Source organism: Podarcis raffonei, chromosome 2 (assembly GCF_027172205.1).
Source record: "Podarcis raffonei isolate rPodRaf1 chromosome 2, rPodRaf1.pri, whole genome shotgun sequence".
NCBI classification, from domain to species: Eukaryota; Metazoa; Chordata; class Lepidosauria; order Squamata; family Lacertidae; genus Podarcis; species Podarcis raffonei.
This window is the reverse complement of record NC_070603.1, coordinates 86,115,491-86,136,204: the sequence shown is the minus strand read 5'-3', so window position 1 is coordinate 86,136,204 and position 20,714 is coordinate 86,115,491. Positions and strand designations below refer to the sequence as shown.

Sequence of the window (20,714 nt, the reverse complement as noted above, 5' to 3'; positions counted from 1 at the left end):
GATGGGTGGAGCTGCCCATTAATCGCCTGACATCACAATAGTATCAGGTGACCCAAAGTAAAAATGTTCCTGTGTGGTACAGCTCAAATTTAATCAGACAACACAAAGAAATATTTGCACTTACATCAAGCCATACTCTGAGGGTTTGCCGGGAGTGAAACATACCTGCTCTGGAGAGCAATCACACCAGAACTTGCTGTCAATGTCGATCAGCTGATCAGCGCTGACAGCAAGCCTCACTCACAAAAAATAGTTGGGATCACACTTTAAGGTTCCCAATTGTTCCTTTGGAGCAGGAGGGTGTGGTTTGTGAAAACAGCCTCATGGGCCAAATTTGACCCAAAAGCCAAAGATTTTACACCCCTGTTATAAACAATCTCTTGACAGCATCCTACATTTACTTTGATTAAACTCCACCTGAACTTAGACACCACAGCAACTTTTCAAATGTAGTGACTTCACTTTATGAAGTAAAGCAATGTATGAAATTTTATCCAATTCAGGAGAAAGCTGATCTTCCCTAGCCTTCATAAAAAAGTCTTAAGACTGCAAATAATGCACAATATATTCATTGCTTTATACTTCAGTTGTAAACTGGGACTAAAGTTGTATGCCCCAGGCACTATGCAACCTAAACAACTTTGAACGATTATTTCATTCTACCAACCCACTGGGGAAAGGAATAATTTCCTAACTATATTGTCCATCCTTCCCCTTATTTATTTGAGACTAAAATGGGGGGGGGGAGAGAGAGATTTTGGAGAAGAACTAGAGGAACAACTTTGGAATTGTTTTTTGGAAGAGACTACCGTTTGGATCTATCTCAAATAGGACTTGAGAAAATGCTCTAAACATACACCGCTGGTACATGTGCCCAACAAGATTGAATAAAATTAACAGCAATATATCCAAACTCTGCTGGTGGGAATGCACTTTGAGGTGTTCTTGAGGAGACACAAGGACATTTTACGCTGTTTAGTGAGGGGCAATGAATGTAAAATAAATTCTCTCACCTGGTGGCAGTGAGAGGTTTAACAGGAAGGAAGAGCAGACAGAGGGGTAAACTCTTGGCTGGAACTCCCTTCCTCCCCGCATCATAAGATGCAGAGAAGACCAGGTGCCATAACACCATCATACTCAATGGGCTGGTAATGTTCTTTACAATGCTCTTGTGAGGAGAAAAATGGAAAGAAAACAAATCATGTACACCACCCTGGCTTCTTGAAGGAAAGGTGCAAGACAAATGTGAGAATGAAGTCCTATTAAAGAACAGTTCCATACATACAGCAAATTGTGCTTGTTATAGATTATCTGCAGCAAATATACAGTGTACATGACAGGCACACATCCCAAAATATCCAGATATAAACACTGATGAACCTTGGCCCAAACATGATTGTCACATAAAGCATGGAATGATTCCTAGCCCTTTCATCTATGCAACATAAGCAAATGGCATATGGACACATTTCCTCTGTAAACTTGCTGATTAACAGTGAGAGGCTAAATAGATAAACACAAATCTAAATAATCAATTTATTTATTTTTTACTGTGTAATTCTCTTTCTGGAGGATCCTTGCCCTTTTCAGATTGTATCATGATTCTCACAAGTGTTATTTTCCTTCCATTTCCTCAGCACAGCAGCTGAAACAAAGTTTTATTCCTGCATTTACTTTTATCCTCCAGCAATGTCTAGCCACAAAACGTAGGGAAAATGGAACTTAAACAGAAAAAAGACCACTCATTATGCTTACAATCTTGCCCCTTCTCAGATAGTTTTGTATTTCTGTGCACTTCCCTACCACTTTCCTTGCAGAGTTCATAAATTAGCAGGTTCATATAAGCATGCTTTGATATTCCTTTCAAATTTGCTATATGAAAGCATCATTGTTAGATGTATCTTTATGCATGACACAAAGAAGCCCAGCAGGGAATTGTTTTCACAGGTTTTCAATAAAAAAAACTCTTTCAGGAACTGACAAATTGCAGATGAGGCTTCACCTCAAAATGTACTTTGGCAGCAAGAGCTATCTGTCAGTCTGTCTGTCTATCTATGTGTTACATAATGGTTAATTTTATTTCACTTTAGAACTTTAAACACTCTGTCCTCTCCCTCTCTCAGGTCACCAGCCTGGAATGCAGATTTTAATAGCACCTTCCCTCCCACCTGCACTGCACAGCCCTGCAACTCCCTGCTGTTCCTCACTTGCCTCTGAAAAACCCAAAGACCCGTGCCTCCATTAATTAAAATTGCCATTAAAAATTAAATATTGTGAATAAGTAGGTGTGAGCATTATCTCCATGGGTTTCATAAATCTCACTGTTTCTCCAATTACTTCTCAAGCAATTTTCATATTTCATACTGTCTGATTTCTCATAGGACCTGGATTTGCAAGATCAAAACGATGACAAAAAGTAGAAAAAAGCAAGCAAGAGCGGAAGGTAGCAAAATGAAACATTTTGCAGGCAACAGGAAGGAGCCCCATCAAATTCTATTAGCCAGCAGTGATCTGCAACGAAGGAGCAGCAGGAATGGAAAATAAAAACAAATATGTTGTACATAAGGCTCAGCATGAAGCTGGGATTTAACCCTAACCCTAAGACTGAAAACAGAAAAAGAAATTGATTAACAGGGATGTTTTCCAGGTGTGTTTTATAAAATGATTACAGAAGAATCTTTGGCTACAGTAAACACATCAACAAGAGGGCAGTACTTTAGTGACAAGTTTGTAAAAAAAAACCCATGCACACAAGGCTATCACCATGTATTTATCCTGCACAAGTCTCAGTTAACTTTCCATCAGCTACTCAAAACAACATGATAAAATCAAAGTTCACTATCAAAACCCTAATACAATGCAATACAGTACAAAGCTACAACTTAAAAGTCAGAAGTAATTAAACTTCTTACTTTCAACAATAAAAAGAAATACAGGCTAGAGTGACTTACAAAAACTGATTAGAGTCTAGTGGAACAAAAGTAGTTGTAATGGCTGGCAAGTCTGTTTTGGGAGTGTGTTTCCACTCCCTACCAAGAAAGTCCTACTCTATTGCATTAGCAGATTGTGCCCTCCCTTCAAGTAACTTGAAGAGCATATTTTCATCCTTGGTTCTAAGGACACAGGATATAATTTCTCCACGAAGACCTTCTTTGTGCACTTTCCTGTTGCTCCTCAAAGCTGTGGAACAGCTTTGCCCTCTCTAAACACCAAGCCAGGCTTCTCTGTCAAACAGCTCCACTTCTACAAAACTTCTACTTGGAGAAGGAAACTGAGCTTCACCTTTCCTTCACCATTACCAGTTAAGCTTCCCTTTAAGACCAGGTGCTTCCTAGACACCATACTGGCCACAGCAGTCCTTCCTTGAGACTTGTAGTCCATCAGAGCAACCAGTTAGGAAGAGGATGCCTCAATAAGTTTAAGTTGGATTTTAATCATTTATCTTAAGTGTGTCTATGCAATTTCCCTTTGGACTTGGGACTACAGATTTCAAGCATGGTTAGCTGCTCGTTAACTTTGCTAATAACTTCCAGCAGATAAGTCTGAAATAAACTGAAAGATCTAAGGACCAGCCAGTTGATTATAAGTGTCAGATATTGAATACAAGGCCTGAAATCTGAGATTATAGGCATGTGCTTAATTTTATGTTTTTTTCTAAGCAAACTCTTATTAGCATAAATTTAAAGGAGCAGAAGGAAAAGGATTTGATGTTCAGGATTTTATAGCAATTCATATGCTGCCATTTTAATGAACGCTGGAGCGGCTCCGAAGGCTGAATACACAGCAAAAATGCAATGTGTGAAGTAGCAATGCAGTGATTTCACCTACTGAGAGGCACGCACGCTGTATTCTTCCTGTAGGCAGCTGTTGGAGCAAATTTTCCATCTGGAAAAAAACTGCACTTAACATCAGGCACTTTTAAAAAGTGTTATGAAAATAGTGAGTAACTGCAGTGTTTCATATAAGGTGGGAAAGCTGTGACTAGTCCTGCATTATGCTGTGCAGATATGTGCCCCCCCAAAGAAAAATACACAAGCTATGTAGGACATATGCCTCAGTTCTGTAACATGCACAAATTATAGGAGAAACTGTATAGGGGGTGGGTGGGGGGCTGGATTAAATCCTCAAACCCCACCTCCAGCTCTCCTCAGTTTTAGGCAAAGTATGCAATTCAAGGATCATTTAATCATCATTGAGGGGCTGGACTTTAGGTACCTTACAATTCTGTAGAATCTGTGATTCTATGGAACAGGAGATATGTGGAACTACTTTTCCAGCTCATCACAAAGGCTGCTTCATTTCACTTGCCTAAACTACACATTGGTCTAGGTGAGATATAAGATGCCTGACTGAAAAACACGGAAGAGAAAGACAAAAACCAGAAATTAATCATTTTTAGGAAAGGTCCTTTCCTGGTGTTAAAACAGCAGCAAGCGGGGTGGAGGTGAAAATACCTCAACAACCATATTAGGCTGAGAACTGGGTCAATGGATCAAAAGCTGCTTCCTTGTTTGTTTTTTAAAGAAAAACAGAACAATCGCAAGTTATATTGAGGTATGTTGACATGGCGGTGCCTAGAACCTTGTCAGTGGTCATAGCGCTGAAAGATACAAAGAGGATTAATGGCTGTTGAAACATTGCCAGCCTAGATGAATGCTAGCGATCCCCGTGATGAAACAGAGCAGACCAACAGAGGAGGCCTTGACAAATGCTGCAGATGACAGCTGCAGGATTACATGGTGCAATCTGCCTAGCACCTGACAGGAGCATCACTTAGAATCCCTCCTCCCTTGTTGCTGCGAGTTCTCTCCTGTGTTCAGAACGGGAGCCCATATCCTGCTGGAAGGAATGTACATCCCACAATGCATGTAAAAAGGCAATAACACCACATTTTTCGCACCATGCAACAAAACAAAAGGGAAAAGGCAGCAAAAGGAAAGGGAATTGAGCACCGGCTACCTCTGTCGCGAGACTCTCCTGTAAGGGTTTTTTGGGCCGCCTGGTAATAACCAGGGCTATTTAAATTGGAAATTAAGAGCCCTTATGACCTTGTACAGCTGTCGCTCTCTTCCACTTTGACACGGAAAACTAGTGGGATAAATATAGCAGTATTTCAGGAAACACAAATATCATTCATTGAAAAACAAAGCTAGGACAAAGCCTCAGCAGCAGTAAATGCAAAATGCAGCTGCCATTATCCTTTTGGGGTGCCTACTGCAAGGAGGATTTGTGTTCAAATTCCAGAGGACTAACTAGGCTTACCCATTTGTTATTTCAATGTGCTGTTTGCCTCTTGCAGTCATATAAAGTTTATTTTTAAAAAACTAAAAAAACATCCACAGCAACATGGGAACCTGCGTATGCATCCTAAACCTCCTTGATGATTTTCAGTTAATCGGTTAAGATGCGCAATATGACGAACCTCTACAATGTAGCAAACTGCATGTTGGAATCACTCCCCGCGTTCACTAATGTTTTAGAACACAATCCCGTGCCTTGAGTATCCTGAACACAAGGGAGTTTCTACCCATTTATAATACGTTGATGATTCTGTTGATTTTATATCAAAAGTGTGTGTAAATAAACATTTCAAAGCTGTGAAATAAGGCTCTCAAGGCAGTTATTATTGGTATTAAATGTAATTTATACCAAGTCTCTCAATGTAGCTATTATTAACAACAGTAATTCATCTAGAATTGTTAAAATGTAGTATACTTTACAATCACTAACTCCCATAAGAATCTGGTGTGTGTGTTATTACTACTCACTTGCAGCTGAGGAACTTGGCCAAGATCATGACTTGACCAAGAAGGCTTGGTTCAACATTCAAGCACAGGCCTGACAAACTTGACCTCTGAAGCCAAGCATGGCCCAGCAGCTGTAGGTGCATAACAGCTTCCTCTCCACTTTTTCAGGCTCACAAATGCAAAGTCAGGAGGTTTATCAAGCCCTTCATGGGCCCCCCCACCAAGCTGGCTGGGCTGAGATCTGCTTGATGGGCCATAAGTTGCGCAAGCCTGCAATCTGTGCTTCTACAACCGTGGTTCCCAACATGGGGCAAATGCCCCACAGGGGGGCAATTTGATTTTTAAGGGGGGCAATTTGAAAATTAGTTATTAACAGTGAATTTTTCTGCATTTCTTATAGATCTAGGGGCCTCATATATAGTGTATAAATATATATTGTGACATACACATTTTTAAAGTTAAAATCAGCTTGTTTAGACCACGTTAATGGCCTTTTAGGCTTCTTCCATGTGAACAGAAGTTCACTTTTTGAATAATAAGAATTATATGTCATGGGGGGCATCAGGATTTTAGAGATGCTTAGGTGGTGCATGGCCAAAAAAAGGTTGAGAACCACTGTTCTACAAGTACTCTAGTGTGGTAATGCTCACTACTATTTTGATTTCCTTGTCCTTTTTAGACCACCCCTTTCCCTACTCTGGGAGCCATTTCAAGGACTCTAGAGCTAAAACTCAGTTTGTTCTTTGATGCACGTGGACGAAATGGAGTGTACTAGAGTGAAGAAAGAAGGGTAGAGGTGTTAGATTTCCACATATTTTCTGAACAATGCTATTCAGGGTCAGCTTGACCACAAGCATCAAAAGATCAGTTACTTAAGGTATTTGCACAAGCCCTTTTATACAGTTATTTCTCAGTGCGGTTCACTATCTAGCAGCACCTACCCACAAGCTAGAAACAATTCTCATTTCTGTTCAAACTGGCACATTCAGTGCAGCTGACACACATGCAACCTGGGATTGGACGAGGGCGCAGGTACTAGTTTTAAAAATTTGTGGGTGTCATTTATTTAAGTCATGCAACACATGTGGACATTTTCTGCAGTGATAGTAGGACCAAATCTAGTTCCCCTGTCTAACCAGATCGCTAATTTAGTAAGCTCAGAGGGATGTCTGAAGCCAGATGTTGCTAGAGGCTTCATACTTCTCTTTGGGGTGCTCTAGAGGTATGTGCCCCCAAATGGATATCTCCAAAGTTCTTATACTGTCTGTTATTTTATTCCCTAGCATAAATTGGGTATTGCTGAAGATTATGTCGCTGGATAAGTTGGCTGTTATTTAGCAGCAGCAGCAGCAACCACAACATAACCATTACGATTTCTAAATGAAGTCCTGGTAGCCCTGTTCAGGCATGGGCTTATCCATCCCCTCCCTCCTTCAATGCATGCAGTGAAGCCAAGTGTGGAATGTGACCATTCTGCTCATTCCCTCGTCAATAAACTGCGAAACCATAAATGCTGAATTAGAATTCACTTCAGGGTCAGAGAAGAGAGAGATAGCTGCAATGCTAGGGGGAAAAGGGGTATGTCTCTCTGGGCGAAATCTTTTCACATTTCCTGGTTCATGAAAGGGGACAGCAGCAGAATAAGAGCCCCCTAAATCAGAATTGGTGTTTGGTACTAGCAGGAGGATAAGAACAATATCCACAACGGATGAGTAGCAAAAGTAGAGGAGGACATAAAACACAGAGGTGCATGGTGGTGGTGAATAGTCATCAGGAGCAGAGGAAACCAAGTTCTACATTACAGGCATCCAGATAAGCGAAAAAACCTGTGACCAACTGCTTTCCATGATGCGCTGTGAGCAGAAGTAGAACACAAAAGTTCCCAGACTGTGGCATGCCCCTTCCTACTGTAGAATCCAGGAGTAAGGGGAAACCCAACCTCTTTCCAGCACCCCACCCAATTCTCCAGCAGACGTACTGAATAAACTACTGACCTTTCTGACTGCACAGGTGGACAGCAGAAAAGGGTTTACCATTTTACTCTCAGTTGTGCAAGCCACCAACACCATCAAAGGTGAAATTACATCCAGTTGCTCTGAATATAACCGGTTATAATTGACTTCTTGATCTGAGAATGTTGCAACTGGAATTTTTTCATTCCCGTTTAGCAAAAATGAACCCAATAATGATATCTAACATATTGACAGCAGCAAAATTGATTGTTGCTAAAAACCTGGGGGGGGGGGTTGAAATAAAAGTACACAGAAGTGCACAGCCCAATGATAAAAATTAATAATATCATGAGATTGAGAGACAGTATACCAGGATCCTAAATTTGTGAAAGAGTCCTTTTACTAAATATTAGAGAAGAGATTAATAGGTATTCATGCTTTAGTACTTTTAACAATTTAACTACTTTAGCTTTAATAATTCTGTATATATATATATGAAGTTCTGATGTGAAATATATAGAATATTTACTATCCTGCTGATCTTGTATTTAAACAACATCCATATTCCTGCTCCTTCCTCACTTTGTACAAACGTGGCCTAAAACCTTTAGGGGGTGAGGAACTTGAAACATTACTGTTGCAATAAGAATTGTTTTACAACTCTCCGTTAATTTTTTTGTACATTTTAAATGCAGCTTTTAAAACATTTAGACTTATTTATTTTTATGAACATGGTGCCTTCAAGGACACAGAAACACAAAGCTGTACAATATACAATAGTTGACAGAGGATCGACACTTGAAATGTTAAAAATCCAGCTCCACCCCCCAACATGCCTACAAAAGCCAGCAATGTTTTGTGAACAATGGCAATTCATGATGGATCAAGGAAGAAAAGGAGCTGTATGTCATTCTATTAATTATTCTGAAGTCAGGCACACACCGTTTGTCAATGCCTGCATTAAAGAAGGGTAGGTAACATCTCAAACAGGGGTGGGGAATCTGTGGTCCTCCAGATGTTGTTGAACTTATATCTCCCATCCCCATTGACTATGCTATCTAAGGCTGGTGGGAGTTGGACAGCAAGAACATCTAGACCAGAGCTTTTCAAACTGTGTGTCGCAGTATGTAGGTGTGTTGCGTGAACGCTCTCCATGCTGGAAAGGGGTTAGTTTAACGTCCAGTTTGCTAGCAAAACTGAATTACTGTGTCGCGAAATGATGTATGTCTAAAGAGTGTGTCACCAACATGGACAATTTGGAAAGCTCTGATCTAAAGAGCCATGGTTTCCCCATCCTTGATCTTAGAAAGTAGAAGCAAAGGGAATGAAAGATAACTCAAATGTGTGAGGAATACATGAAGAGACATCTGAGCATAAGGCCCCCTAACATTAGGAAAGAGAATAAGAAGGAAACTATTTAAAGTGATTGTTAAAAAGTAAACCATGGCCCAAAGTGCCATCCAACCCGCTTCATTTTTATTATCCAGTCGACTGCAAATTACTCAGTTGTGCAGAATCCAGGCAGTGAAGCTTCGCTAAATAACCCTGGTAAGGGCAGGGCTGAGTGAGAAACAGCCAAACAAACAATTATGAGATGTCCCAGACAAGATCAAGGGAAATGTGGCAAACCTCCCAGGTTATACATGCAGCCTGTTACAGTTTCCCCTCCGCACACCGGCAAAGCGGCAAGCACTGCTTCTAAAACTTCTGATATTCAAAGGCTCATTTGGTTGACAGGAAGCCTGTGGATTTGTGGACAGATTGTCACACAAACTGTCAAGTTTTTAGAGAAATGATCAGACCTTCTTTTGCCTGCGTTACGGAGCACATCAAAGGCACATAAGACAAACCAGACGCAGACTGCATGGATCTAACTGGGAGGTGGGTGTACATATTCAGAACAGGGTGGTGTGCAACGGAGGAGGAGTAAGACAAAGAGTTTTGAGGGAGCTCTATAGAAACATGAGTAATAAGGGTTGAAAGTTCCAGAAACTTGACAGATTCAGGCAGCCACTTCTATCTCTCTCTCTTTCTCTTACACACACACACACACACACACACACACGCGCGCCAAGGGCAAAGAAAAGAAAATTATAAATGAAGCAATTAATTTTTTTCACTACTTCTCAATTCCTTTCAGCTATTTGGGAAGATAACTTCTCTGTCAGGAAAAAGTGTTCTCTCTCTCTCTCTCTCTCTCTCTCTCACACACACACACACACACACAAAACCTGCAGGTGCTTTTTTCCCATTCACTCTGCTGTGGGGGAAAAACATGGCCTAGAACAGTGATTTCACTGGTGAGCTCAGCTTGGATGTTGGGTCAACAGAACATGAGGTGTTCAAAAGAGTCTCATTAGAAGGATGGGTGGAATTGAAAGCCTGCCTCGGATCAGGAAGTATTCTGTCAGCTGGACTCCTTACTCAAACGCTTGGGGATGGCTAGATAACTGGTCACTTCTAGGATGCGAGAGCCAAAATTCATGGGATGCTCCCCATACGCACTGGAGCATTGGCTATTATACATAAAACAGCTGCTATGCAGAAGCCATTTTAAAATGGCCTGCTGTGAAAATTGCTGTGATCCAGCCAAGCCATTCATGTGCAGCAGACGGCCATGCGACTGGGCAATTTTCTTTACATTACTGCAAAGCTGTAAGAGATTGGAGGGGTGGGGATAGGGAGCTGCAACAGAGAGAGAGAAAGAAAGCTTGCTGCATAGGAGGGAGCTGCCATGGGGGGCAATTTAAAATTAGCCTCCATGGGGCATTACATTGTATGTGCTATGTGAGCGGAGAAATCATTTGGAACCAGTGGGTTCCAAAACTCCCTGGCATACTTTGGGATAAATGCTAGGAGGAATTTGGGCTCTGCCTCCTGGCCCTTGGAAATTCTAACCAGGCAATTCCCTTGAACAAAACTCCTGTCTCAAACAGAAAAGTACTTCATCCACAGAAGCAAGGGACTCATTTAAACAAAAGAAATATAGCAACATCTTCATATTTACCATTTTCAGTAAATTTCTGGCTTCTGCAACAAGCTGGAAGGATGGAGGAACAAATACAGTCATACCTCGGGTTGAATGTGCTTCGGGATGAGCACGTTTGAGTTGCGCTCTGCGGCAACCCGGAAGTAACGGAGCACATTACTTCCGGGTTTCGCCACTTGCGTGTGTGCAGACGCTCAAAATGAGGTCATGTGCATGCGCAGAAGTGGCGAAAAGCGACGCACGTGTGCGCAGACGTGCCGTTGCTGGTTACGTTTGCTTCTAGATGTGAATGGGGCTCCGGAACAGATCCCATTCGCATCTAGAGGTACCACTGTACTGCCTATTTCTATTGTAAAGAGATAGATAGATAGATAGATAGATAGATAGATAAATACCGCCCTTAATTGTGCACTATAAAGACTATGTAGTGGGATATCAAAGCTGTGAGAATGGACTATATATATTTTAAGACATTTATATGTTGACTGTCTGAGTAATACCCACCATGGCAGATTACATATTTAAAAGGAAAATCAAAAATACATTATCAACAATACAGTGGTACCTTGGTTCTCAAACACCTTGGTTCCCAAAGGCCAAAAACCCGGAAGTAAGAGTTCCGTTTTTTGAACATTTTTCAGAAACCAAACGTCTAATGTGCCTGTTGGTTATTGTTTCCGGGGCGCCTGCACCAATCAGAAGCTGCACCTTGGTTGTTGAACATTTTGGAAGTCAAACGGACTTCCGGAACAAATTAAGTTTGGCGCTTTTGTTTTTGCTACTTATTGTGCGTTTTTGTTTTTGAGACTTTTTCGGTTAATTTGTTTTTGTGACTGTGTGGAACCCAGTTCAGCTACTGATTGATTGATTGATTGTGTGACTGTGGAATTGGATAAAAGCCCTCATTCAAACAATGACTATCATCAGTGCAGGTAAGGAAAAAAAGTAATTTTAATTTTTATCATCTACAATACTGTCTTATTTATTTTATAGTACAGTACATTGATTATTGCTTTCATTCTATGGATCAATGGTCTCATCAGATAATAAAATTCCTGTTAAATTGCTGTTTTAGGGCTTGTTTTTAAAAGTCTGGTACGGATTAATCTGTTTTGCATTACAGTGGTGCCCCGCAAGACGAACGCCTCGCAAGACGAAAAACCCGCTAGCCGAAAGGGTTTTCCGTTTTGGAGGCGCTTCGCAAAACGAATTTCCCTATGGGCTTCCTTCGCAAGACAAAAGCCCATAGGGAAATCTCCGGGACAGCGGGGAAGCGCAGTGCGTCTTCCCCACTGTTCTCGGACCTCCTCCGAAGGCTGGCGGCGGGGCGGAGAGACCTCCTCCCGCCGCCAGCCTTCGGAAGGCTGCTCCGAAGGCAGGCAGGGGGGCAGAGAGACCTCCTCCCGCCGCCAGCCTTCGGAAGGCTGCTCCGAAGGCTGGCGGCGGGGCGGAGAGACCTCCTCCCGCCGCCAGCCTTCGGAAGGCTGCTCCGAAGGCTGGCGGCAGGGCGGAGAGACCTCCTCCCGCCGCCAGCCTTCGGAAGGCTGCTCCGAAGGCTGCCGGTGGGGCGGAGAGACCTCCTCCCGCCGCCAGCCTTCGGAAGGCTGCTCCGAAGGCTGGCGGCGGGGCGGAGAGACCTCCTCCCGCCACCAGCCTTCGGAAGGCTGCTACGAAGGCAGGCGGGGGGGCGGAAAGACCTCCTCCCGCCGCCAGCCTTCGGAAGGCTGCTCCGAAGGCTGGCGGCGGGAGGAGGTCTCTCCGCCCCACCAGCAGCCGTCGGATGGCTGCGATCTGAAAATGCTGGCGGGCGGCAGCGAACGCTGCGCTGCCGCCCGCCAGCATTTTAAAAGCCCCCGGGACAGCGGAGACTTCTCCGCTGTCCCGGGGCGATCTGAAAATGCTGGCGGGTGGCAGCGAACGCTGCGCTGCCGCCCGCCAGCATTTTAAAAGCGATCTGAAAAGTCTCCGCTGTCCTGGGGGCTTTTAAAATGCTGGCAGTTGGGAGGAAAGCCCTCCTGTCCCCGGAGCTTGCAGGGTGGGAGGTGGGGAGAAGGGCTTTTCTTCCCACCGCCAGCCTTCAGAACAGCCTTCTGAAGGCTGGCGGTGGGAAGAAAAGCCCTTGCCCCCCCCCCCCAGCCTTCAGAAGAGGTCGGGGGACAGACTGTCCCCGGACCTGGTCTGAAGGCGGTTTCCATAGGAACGCATTGATTGATTTTCAATGCATTCCTATGGGAAACCGTGCTTCGCAAGACGAAAAACTCGCAAGAAGAAAAAACTTGCGGAACGAATTAATTTCGTCTTGCGAGGCACCACTGTACTTTCTATGGGAAAGCACACCCTGGTTTTGGAACACTTTGGTTTTGGAACGGACTTCTGGAACAGATTGTTTGAAAACCAAGGTACCACTGTACACAACTAAAAATATTAATGCCTCTCCCTGAAAAAACTCTCATAGTCAGTAATCATAACATACAGTGGTAACTCGGGTTAAGTACTTAATTCGTTCCAGAGGTCCATTCTTAACCTGAAACTGTTCTTAACCTGAAGCACCACTTTAGCTAATGGGGTCTCCTGCTGCCACTGCGCTGCCGGAGCACATTTTCTGTTCTCATCCTGAAGCAAAGTTCTTAACCTGAAGTACTATTTCTGGGTTAGCAGAGTCTGTAACCTGAAGTGTATGTAACCTGAAGCATATGTAACCCGAGGTACCACTGTATTCAATTTATAATGTATGTATTCTTTTTGTAAACTGCTTTGAGGTTTTATAACCATCAAGCAGTATATAAATGTTGTAAAATAAATATTGCAAACCATAATTCCACAGAAGCAGCTATTTATAAAAAGAGGTGGAAAAAGTTCTCCCAGCCAAAAGTAAAGTTGGCTACCTGAAATAAACAATTATTTGGGGCTACAGGGGGGGAACCGGGTGCCATAGATTTCAGAAAGTTAACTGGTAGAATGTTCCAGGCCCCCCCCCCGTGCCTGCCAGTTTTCCAGTCTAAGTGGCTGGCAACTGAGGAGGGCTTCCACTGCTGAGCTTAGGAGTGTGGGCAAGTTGTCCTTCAAGTCCTTGGGCCCAAGTTTAGCCATTTAAGGGTTTAAACCACCACTTTAAATTAGCCTTGGAAAGGCTCTGGAGCCCAGCACAGCTGGTGTAAGAATTGTGCTGCATTGGTCTTTTAGGAGTTCTATGAAGAAGGTCACAGAGCTGCTAGAGACATTCCATCTTAAGGAGCAGGTGGGTGGTTTGTGAATGAGGGAGTAGGAACAGCAGAGGTCTGGCAAAGCAAGCTGCTCTGACTGGTAAATACCAGAGGTGTCCCTGGGTGCTTGAAGTACTTTGGGTACAGGGTTGTGACCCAGCCAATTTATAAATGCCTTTTCCCCTCAAAGATGCTCACTTCAGATTACAATGTCAGGAAGTTGGGGAGGGGAGCAGGAAGACTGGCCTGTTTCTTCACAGGGGTACCTCCTCCCTGCCATGCAATTTAAGAGCTACCAGACAGCCGTGTCTGTTGGCTGCCAACCACATGCTTTCCCAGACATACCATGTAGTGAGACATATACAAACTCAATATTAATTGAAGCCAGGATGGGAATTTGCTTTTTGTTTGTGGGTGAAATTCAACATAGCACTAAGTGGGGTGTGCGTGTGTGTGCAGGGAACAAGGACTCTTTGAATAACAATACTTTTCTCCCCTCTCCTTCTCCTGCACGACCCCTAAACCGGTTCTGGAGGTTCCCAAGGGTGTGTGTGTAATGTTGTTTGAGTGGACCTTGTTCCATGCATTCAACTGAATCCTGCCCACTGCATCAATAAGGCAGAAATCACACTCTTTAGCCCATATAAATTCTCTCCTGAAAGTTTTGCTCTCAGACTTTGCATGCCAAACTCTGTGAATGCACCAAAAGCCTTCTCCTGGGTTGGCTCGTACAATAGTTTTCCAGACCCTTAAAACTGAGATACAAAATAAAATAAATGTGAAGAATATTTTTACATTGACAAATTAACAAAGCCTCAAATTCTGATACTGGCTATTAGACAAACAAAACAGTCATTCTTGAACAGCAGGCACCATTCCATTTATTGATTCTACTATGCATTTTGTTTCGACTGAAGTATTTGAAAAGCAAATTGACAAGAAACTAGTTAAAAGAAAATTGCATGCAAGCTAGCTCTTTTTAGAACTTTACCCCCATCCTCTCTCAGTCATTCTTCCAACATGGCAATTATGAATACACTTGGATTCAAAATAATTAGCGCTTTCTAAGCTCTGGGGTTCAGCACTAAATTAGGCAAAAATATCCCAAGATCCTCTTCCACTACCTGAAAGGCATGTCTTCAGCTGTAACAATACCATATGACTTCTCAATTCTTTTCATGCTGCTGTACTTGCATTCCTTATAGTGCAGTGGTACCTCGGTTTATGAACTTAATCCGTTCCAGAAGTCCGTTCTTAAACCGAAACTGTTCTTAAACCGAGGTGAGCTTTCCCTAATGAGACCTCCCGCCACCGGTGCCCTTCCACAGTTCGGATTCCATTCTTAGACCGAGGTAAAGTTCGCAACCTGGGACACTACTTCCGGTTTTGTGGAGTTCTTAAACCGAATCGTTCGTAAACAGGACTGTTCGTAAACTGAGGTACCACTGTACTTGGCATCATCTGCTTTTGTAATGCCTCTTTATCTAACATATATTAGCTTTTTTCTTGTGTCATTACCTGCTAGGTTACCCCAAGACAACACTGTTGATCCTTGGAATGTGTACATGTCTTCATGTTCATTCCCCTTTTGATAATCTATTTAAATTGAGTAAGTTTCATTGAACTCAATACAAGGAATACACATAAGGTTGTGCTGTACTAAATATTTTCCTATTGAACTGCCAATATAACATGATCTGGGAGGGGGGGAATCCCCATCTTGCTAGGGTGGGTAAAGGAATTCAAACCAAGCAAGGAAAGAATTGGGCAAAGGAGGCATGAGGAGACAATGAGCTCTGGCCACATGCAACAAACCCATCTATGGACAAAGTTACAGGGTTCACACAAGAATGGGGTCCATATTGTGCTGCCACCTGATTCCTTTTCATCCTGGGACAGTTAGCATGGGGATTTATCCTAACCCACAACTGTGTTTTGAGAAAGTGCTGAGGATTAGCTACATGTTGAAAATTCATATATAAATTTAGGTGTACATGAAGGCAAAAATCCAGACAAAGCCTGTAGGATGCATTCTTTTGGGGTCAGAACTTGTCTTGTGAATCTAACATTGCAGAATAAATGAAAGTATGATCAGGGCAACCCCATTATAATAAATGTGCTATAAATAATGGCAAAAGGTAATCTATTTTATATTTTTATCTCATGGCTATTTTGGGGAAGTTAAGTGGAAACAGAACCATCAGAATTAAATGATTTAAAATAGTATTTTCTGTGTCTGACCACCAAATCATTCTCTGTATCACAGGTATTCCCTCTTCTTCTTTGATTCAATGTTTAGATTCTAACTAACTTACTCTAATAGCAATGAGACAAAGAGATGTTTTTGCTGCTAGCACAAGCATGAAAATTTCCATTCAAAAAGCCAAGAGCACAGAAATTACAGCAGCCTATCAGATCAAGGAGAAACACACACATGCATATATACACACACACAAGGAATAGTGTTATTGAGATGTAACCACAGAGTGATTATGCAAATCAGACACCCACAGCTGGAGTTCAGACAATTGCATAACTGAGGAGGAAATCCGCAATCATGCAGTCAAGCTGAGACAGTTCCATCACTGAACATTGTTATTGCAATCTCATTGCAAAAGAATATTGTTATTGCAGGACATCATCAGTGGTCATGGATCCTTTTGATTCACCACATATTCTGTTTTACACAGAGAAAAAATGCAGAGCAAACTGAAAAAAAGTCTTCTCAGGAGACTAAATGCAAATAGTTTAACTGTACTTTGTATTTTAATACATTTAAACAGAAAATTCCTATAGAATTCAAAAACAAACAAACAAACTCATTTCCCAAGGACATCCTAAGAGCATGAACAGAAGACGACAGCAAGACAAACAGTCATAGCAGAGACACAAATTCAAGCTAAACACACCACCCTATGAAGAATGTGATTCTCCCTCTACACTCAGAAGTCTCATCTCCCATAGCAAAGGATACTTTATACAGGAAGTGAAAGCCCTACGGTGAAACAAGGAAGGTGTGAAGCTATTAAAAGCACTTACTATTGTTGTTTTAAAAAATATACATACACAAAGCTTCAGATGATAAATAATTTGAAAAGGAAGGCAATGCATTTTTTGTTTTTAAATCTAATAGCGCAAAGCAAATGGTGTCAACCTGCCAAGGTTCTTAAACCTGAAACTGTCCATGCATAGAAGAGGAAGGAAGTGCAGCCTTGACAAACCCTTGCCCATTGGTCCATTGGTCCCTTGGACACCTTCCTTTCCTGCTTGAGCTGGGGTGAGAAGGATTCTATTTTTGCCCTGCAACAGGTGATGCAGCACCCACTTTTAACCTGTCACTGTACCCCAGAACAATTCAAAGGTATTGGCACAGCCTCCATTACAAGGGCACATATGAAGGTATTCCTGAGCACTGTTCTAAAGTTTTGGAAACCCCTCCGTTTAGAAACTAACCAAAGCTTAAACATGTAAGCACTTGCCCATTGACATTGGCTTTTGATGGTAAGAGGATGGTGCTAGTATGATGTGGAGAGGAGGGGATAGTTGCTGGAGTTCATAATCTTACACATTTTATTTATTTCACAAAATTTATATACTGCTTTATCGTAAAAAAACAACCCAAAAACCTCTAAGCATTTACAAAAATATAAAATATTAAAACGATCAGCTAAAACAATTGAAAGCAGGTACTTAAAAATGTTCAAAGATGTTTGAAATCAAGAGTAGCTAAAATACATTTTACATCCTGCAGAATCTGACTTTAGCCTTCAGGCTTTTTATTCCATATATTTTTAGAATTTATCTCTCACCTCTCATTACTTCCAACAGCAATGAAGGCCAAACCTCCGAGTTCACTTATCCCCTTGATAAGCTTATAAAACTGTCATTGACCCCAGCCCAAATTCTTAGAAATGTAAATGAAATAAAGTCAATAACTATCAATATATAATCAACATTTATTAAACATGGATCACCATCACTAAAAATAATAAAATGTGAAAAGGAAGTAAAAGAAGTGAGAATAATAATAATACCATGTGACCTGACTGGCAAATGGGCATGGTTCTGGGGAAATTGCTTTGTGGGCCAAGACTTGCCTATGGCCCCTGGTCTTGCTGGAAGGATAGATTGTATGTCATAGGAGCCCTGCTGGATGAGGACAAAGGCCCATCCAGCATCTTGTCCTCACAGTGGCCAACCAGATGGATATGGGAAGCCTGCAAGTGGGACCTGTCGTCTTCTATTTCCACATTCCTCTTTAATGGCTCTCAGTCCATTCTCTTTGTTGGGAAACTACCAAGTACTCAATGCTCAGCTGTATTTTGGTATACCTGTATCTACCCAGTGAACCATATTATTTCCTCTGCAAGTACATATATGTGTGCTCACACATCTAGAATGACTGGGGTCTGTTTGTTTCACACTATACCTGCTATGATTAGAGCAGCCAATATGTTCTGCACACACGGCAAGTGATTGATATTCAAAGTTTCCCAATAGCAGGACACATGGTGGTTGTTCTGCCATCTGAAAATCTTGTTCTATACAACTGAAGACTTTTAAATGTGCCCAAGGACAAGCGGGGCCAGAGGGGAGAGGCAAGCAATTAATCTGTCCCTGTTTTTTAAAATTCACATGCCAGTTTGTCTTGTTCAGAAGCGGTTTCACAGAATCTCATCCCTTCTGCTTCTTTCACAAAATTATGGGAAAACCTCGAAATCCCAGATATCAGCTGGAAGTCAGCCAACCTATACTGCAGAGATGCAACCTGAAAGAGAGGCAAAGAGTACTGCGGCTTCAAAAATGCTCTAATTTTGTACCCAGTTATTCGCAGTGGTATAGCCCAGTTTTCATAGCAGACTTTGTCAAGCCGTAATGTACAAATGGAAAGAAAGTTGGGAGGTTATTTTTCAAGCAGCGTATTTCTTTAGGTTTTTCTATAGTACAATACATATCAAACTATTGGACCGACAGCCAAAAACAGTGTGAGATTCCAAGAAACAAGGTGGCACTAATGCTGTCACATTAGAGCCTGAAGCTGTTGATACTCATGTTGAAGAAGTGATGATGATGTATATAATCACTTTCATACAACATATTTAGCACTTCTTCTCAGTGTGGCTTACAGCCAAATAACCTTCTGGTATACAACTTTCAAGACAGTTCAACAAACAACCTTTTCAAAATGCTAAGAGCCCATCTTCTGCTAGTTTCAGGAGTGTTGCTTTTTGAAATTAGGTCCTCGTTCTAAATTGAAAATACTTTGATGGCATGTTTTATTGTTACTCTTGTATTTCTACTATAGTACCTGGGGGCAGGTGATCCTTCAGATAACTTGGATCTGAATTGTTTAGGGTTTTAAAGGTCAAAATTTACACTTCTAATTTAGTCCAGAAACAAACATGTAGACAATGCAATTGGCACACGATATGTACAAAATGATTGAAACACATGAGCATCTGGTTGCATTCTGCACTGCTTGAAGTTTCTAGACTGTTTTTAAAGGCTGCCCCATCATAGCATTATAGTAGTTTGGATGTAACTAGGGCGTGCATAACCAAATCATGGTTCACTTTCTCCAGAGAGGGTTGGAGCTGGTGAATCAGTCAAGGATAAAGAAATTACTGAATGCAGCCCTGTTCAAAACCAGTTGCAAGCCTTGATCTAGATCAGCAATCTTCCCAGTCACTAGTACTTCCATTTTATCTGGTGTAAGTTTCAGCCTCCAGACAGTGATACAGAATCTCCACCACATTCCTATGATTAGTAAATAGAAATGAGAGGTAGAGCTGTCTGTCATCCACATGTTGATGACTTGATTTTCAAGTAAGTCTTTATATCTTATCCAGACATTGAACAATGCTTTCCTGACAATATGGTTTTTAAATGCTTTATGTGCCTTGACCTTATCATACCACAAATATGCATGCCACCCAAATACATTATTGAAGCCTTCTAAATCCAAAATGTCTGTGTTCTCAAGAAGCAGCCATTCTTTCAGCCAGCAAAATGCAGCTGATTCATAGTAAAGTTTAAGGTCTGGCAGGGCAAATCCACCTCTTTCTTTTGCATCGGTTAGTATTTTAAATTTTATTCTGGGCTTCTTGCCCTGCCAGACAAATCTAGAAATATCTCTCTGCCACTTCTTGAAACAGTCCATTTTATCCAAAATTTGCAATGATTGAAACAAAAACAACATTCTTGGCAATACATTCATTTTTATAGCAGCAATACGGCCTAGCAAGGAAAGCTTCAAATTTGACCATATTTCTAAATCCTTTTTCACTTCTGACCAACATTTTTCATAGTTATCTTTAAATAAATTCAGGTTCTTAGCAGTCATATTAACCCCCAGGTATTTTACTTTCTTGACCAGTGTTAAACCTGTCTCCTTCTGAAACCTCTCTTTCTCAGTCGGTGTTAGATTTCTCTCTAGAACCTTAGTTTTTAACATATTCAACTTGAATCCTGCAACTTGACCAAATTCTTGAATCAATTCCAATACTCTTTTGGTACTAGATTCTGGCTCCTGTAATGTCAGTACTAAATCATCTGCAAATGCTTTCAATTTGTACTGTTTGGCTCCGACTTGTATACCTTTAACCAATTGGTCCCTTCTGATCATATTTAAGAGAACCTCCAGGACCGAAATAAAGAGCAATGGGGAAATTGGGCAACCTTGTCGTGTCCCTTTCTCTATCTTAAATTCCTCCGTCACCACATTATTAACAATTAGTTTGGCCTTTTGTTCTGAATAAATTGCACCTATACCATTTCCAAAACCTTGACCAACCCCCATCCCCTGAAGATTCTTCTTCATAAA

The 20,714-nt window shown here is 41.7% G+C and overlaps 1 protein-coding gene across 3 annotated transcripts in view; it reads right to left on the bottom strand.

Annotated features, from left to right (window-relative positions):
• Positions 1-20,714, bottom strand: part of CHCHD6 (coiled-coil-helix-coiled-coil-helix domain containing 6) — a 190,352-nt gene that overhangs the window by 81,650 nt on the left and 87,988 nt on the right. The gene's annotated exons all lie outside the window — the stretch shown is intronic.